Below are 4596 nucleotides of genomic sequence, written 5' to 3' on the forward strand. Positions count from 1 at the left end.
GAACCACATGTGAGGTGAGGGTTGGGCATGGTGGCACCATCCTGGGCAACAGAGGAAGACTCCATCTCTTAAAAGACATCTAGGGTGATGGAGGAGTAGGGGAACTGAGGTCCTCTGCTGAGTCCTTGGGCTACTTTCTAAATTACACATTCTGATTGCCCTCTGCTCCTGCAGTGCCCACAGCCTTCCTCCCTCCTTCCATCTTCATGGGCTGAGGCCATTCCATTCATGGGCTGAGGCCATTCCAGAAGGAAGGTGAAGGAAGTGATGGGGGTTGAAGGGAGAGGCCCTGGGAGCCTGCAATAGCTGCAACTGGAAGGAATTGTAATCGCCCAATGGGTTCACCTTGCCCACTGCCTAGACAGAGCTGATTTCTCAAGACAGGGGAATTGCAATGGAGAAAGAGTAATTCATGCAGAGCCAGCTGTGTGGGAGACTGGAGTTTTATGATTGCTCAAATCAGTCTCCCCAAGTATCCCGGGATTGGAATTTTTAAAGATAATTTGGTGGGTAGGGGCTCGGGAAGTGGAGAGTGCTGATTGGTCAGGTTGGAGATGGAATCACAGGGGAATTGAAGTGAGGTTTTCTTGCTGTCTTCTGTTCCTGGGTGGGATTGCAGAACTGGTTGAGCCAGATTACTGGTCTGGGTGGTGTCAGCTGATCCATCAAGTGCAGGGTCTGCAAAATATATCAAGCACTGATCTTAGGTTTTACAATAGTGATGTTATCACCAGGAGCAATTTGGGGAGGTTCAAACTCTTGCTGCATGATTCCTAAACTGTAATTTCTAATTTTGTAGCTAATTAAGGCAGACTGTTACCCAGGTAAGAAGGAGGTATGTTTTGGAAAGGGCTAGTGTCAATTTTGTTTCAGTCAAACCATAAACTAAATTCCTTCCTAAGGTTAGTTCTGCCTACACCCAGGAATGAACAAGGACAGCTTAAAGGGTAGAGGCAAGATAGAGTTGGTTAGGTCTGATCTCTTTCAGTGTCATAATTTCCTCAGTTATAATTTTCACAAAGGCAGTTTCAGAATCATGCCATAAGTCCTCCCCATTCCCCAAGTACCTGGCTTGTGCCGATCCCTTTGTCCACTTTTCTACCCGCTTCTCTTCCAGTCCCAATCCAACTGTGCTACAAAGCTCATATCGAGGGCCAACCCCTGAGAAACTTCTCTCGATCCCGTAGTTGGAAAAAATCATTCCCTCTTCTGACCTCCCATGTCGAGACCATTTATAACATGTTAGAACTCGATTCCTAATAAGGAGGTGCCCGATGATCAAATACACTTTTTTCCAGGGAACTTAATTATCCTCATTCTATTCAATGACTGCAGCACCATCCCCACCATCAATGAGCATGAGCAGATTAATTCATTTGACAAATATTTGCCAAGTACCTACAAGGCATCGTTCTCCATGAGCACATAGCTGTAAACAAAACACAGCAGCAAAGGACCCTACCCTCTAGGTGAGGCAGGCAATAGAAAAATAAGGAGATAATATGTGAGTCATGACAAACATTTTGAAGACAAAATAGTGGAAGGGGATAAGGAGTAATGGGGGTAAAGGAGGTGCTGCTCTTTTATGTAGACCGGTCAAAGAGCAGAACCTGTAGAAAGTAAGTGAGCATCGTGACCAGCTGGGAGAAGAGCAATGCAGGAAGAAGACGTGGTTAGTGCAAAGGCCCCAGGAAGACTGTGCCTGATGTGTTTGAGCAGCAGCGATGAGGCCAGTGTGGCTGGGGCTGAGTGGGTGGGGTGGGAGAGTGTAAGATGATATGGTCAGAGAGGCTGTGGGGGCAAGGCTTGTAGGACTGTATAAAAACTTAGGCTTTGTAAGAGAGATGGGAAATCACAGGAACATCATGATCTGATTCAAATTGTCACAGGATCCCTCTGGCTGCAGTGTGGAGAGTGGCCTGTAGGGGACCAAGGGTGGAGACAGAGGGCCAGTGAGTAGGCTACAGCACCAGTCCAGGCAAACACTGAAGACCTGTGTGTATGTGTTGTTCCCTCGGTCTGTCTCAGGTCTGTTGAATAGTAAGAATGCTTTGCTCTGTTGAAGATGATTCCGTTCTTTACATAAGTAATTAAATGTCTTTCCTTTGCTGTTTCCTGATACCTAAATGCAGTACTATATGCTCATGATAGAAAACTTAGAAAATAAAGAAAAGCATTAAACAATAAAGATTTCCAACTCCTACAACTCAAAGAAAACAGATAAATCATTCTACTTTAGAGGACTAAATGTACAGGAACTCATTGATTTGCTCATCAAAAGGTGAAGAGGGAAGAGTAGCAGCCCCAGGTAGAGCTACCCAGCAGGCGAGGCTGCCCTCAGGAACCACAGCCTTCCCTTTCCTAATGATTTCTACTCTGTGGCACCCACACTTCCCTCCTCAGGGCTCTGGTGTTATCCTCCTTCTGGGTCTCCATCATATCTGCTCTCAGCAAAAGATCCATCTCATTCATCCAGCCCCAAGGGACAGGGCTTCACCTCCGGACAAGGGTGAGATGAATGAGGTCTTGGACACAGAATTTAAGAAGTCAAAAACCTCAGCCATCAAGATGAATCATATTAAAATGCAATGGTTTAAAAAATTAAAATTAATTTTAAAAGTCCATGAACAAAATATAAACATTTAAAATAAAGACCGGGTCCAACCTTGCACCTGCACAGTCCTGCCTTGCTCTCCGCACCCTAACCCAGCCCTGCTCAGCCCAAGAGCTTTGAATCTGAATACAAATCATTCCAGACTTCAAGGTCAAGTTAAAGTGTTAATCGTCTACCAGAATGTGATTTCTAGCTTTAAAAAGAAAACCAAGAAAACAACTTCCACATCAATGCAAAGGTTTTCTCATTTCACCAGGTTTTTGTTTTCCCGTCTGTTTACCTGATGGTTTACTAAAGAGGTGAAGAAGTCTGTGGCTGAATGAACACATTGAATAATTGCAGAGACTTAAATTCTTAAATATTCATCAAAATATTTTACCTTTTTTTTTTTTTTTTTTTTTTTTTTTTTTGAGATGAAGTCTCACTCTGTTGCCCAGGCTGTAGTGCAGTAGCATGATCTCGGCTCACTGCAACCTCCGCCTCCCAGGTTCAAGCAATTCTCCTGCCTCAGCCTCCCAAGTAGCTGGGACTACAGACACATGCCACCACACCTGGTTAATTTTTGTATTTTTAGTAGAGGCAGGGTTTCTCTATGTTGGTCAGCCTGGTCTCGAACTCCTGACCTCAGGTGATCCACCCACCTCGGCCTCCAAAAGTGCTGGGATTACAGGTGTGAGTCACCATGCTTGGCCATGCCGGTTGTTTCTGCTGCTTGCTGTGTAGACCGCTGTGATGACCATCTTCTTATTGACCCTCCTTTGTCTCTGGAGCCCCGCCACCTGCCTTCTACCTGGAGCCTTCCTTCCAGGTCCTTCTTCAACACCAGCCCCAGGATCTGCAAGATCTTTGGATATGGCCGCTGCAGAAGGAAGGAGAACCACTTCCTGGAGAAGCAGGAGTGAGCCAGGATCTGCCACAAGAGAGAGCCGGGAACCCAGGGCATGGGTTAAGGCGAGGAGCAGGTCCGGAGGGAAGATCTGAGGCAAAGAGGTAGAGTTCACAGGTCCTACACCCCTCGCACCTACACAGTGTCCCTCCTCTGATGCTGAGGCTCTCGCTGCCTTCCGAGGAGAAAGTGGCAACGTGTCCTGTGAAACCACAGACTTAACACATCTTCCAAAAGCCAGCTTGGCAGGAGGTCACTGCTAGAAGCACCTCTGAAATAATCTGAGCCGTCTTACCTGTTCCCCTTTTTCAGATGGGAACACTGAGGCAGCCACCCTGCAGAGTGAGTCTGCAGTGCTCCTGAGCCACCCCCCTCCAGGCTTGGCAAACTCACTGCCTTCTTGTCTGTTGCCTTGACTGCAGGGAGGACCAGAGGTGCTCATTTCTGGGAGGGTCTGGGATCTGCCAGCTGCACAGTGTCCAAGTCAAGGGCTTCAGCAATGACAATTAACAAATTCCTTTCTCTTTGCAGAGAGCCTGTCACCTGTGCTGCCTTGAGATGCTGACATCTGAGGATGCCCCAGACAGGGCCTGTGGCTGCTTTCTGAAATAGTGCAGCACCTTCTCTGCTTCCTCCTCAACCTTCTCCTTCACAGCAGAACCCTGCCTCCTTCCTCTCCCCACAGGCTTGTTTCAGCATTGATTTGATCAACTGAGCACCACGAGAACACAAACCACATTCCTTTGTTTTTTCATCACGTTACCCCCAGCACTTAGCACCGTGCCTGGCACAAAGAAGGTAGTCTGTAAATATTTGCGTAATGAATGAATAAATGAGGGCATGAGTACATCTCCTCTGCCCAGGACGGATGACAGGCTGAGGGTTTGAATCCAGGACTCTCTCACCGTAGCCCTCATTCTCACTGCATCCTCACCTTCGTCCTCCACCCCCCACCCCCCCACTGGGTTCCTTGGGGATGGCAGGGGTGGAGTTCCTGGCATCCAGTTCTGAGCATCAGCTCTGCCAAGTAGTGGTGGCGGGGGGTTTTCATGAAAGAATCCCCCTTGCTCCCTGTGATATTGGACATTTTTCCTTG

General features: G+C 47.4%; 1 long non-coding RNA gene across 1 annotated transcript; it reads left to right on the top strand.

Moving 5' to 3' along the window:
• The first annotated feature begins 2648 nt into the window (after window positions 1-2648).
• Window positions 2649-4366, top strand: LOC134729674 (uncharacterized). Its single transcript, XR_010110966.1, has 2 exons — window positions 2649-3604; window positions 4032-4366. It is a non-coding gene; the product is annotated as an uncharacterized LOC134729674 (long non-coding RNA).
• Window positions 4367-4596: the final 230 nt, after the last annotated feature.

The sequence above is a fragment of the Pan paniscus genome, chromosome 21 (genome assembly GCF_029289425.2).
Source record: "Pan paniscus chromosome 21, NHGRI_mPanPan1-v2.0_pri, whole genome shotgun sequence".
Taxonomy (NCBI): Eukaryota; Metazoa; Chordata; class Mammalia; order Primates; family Hominidae; genus Pan; species Pan paniscus.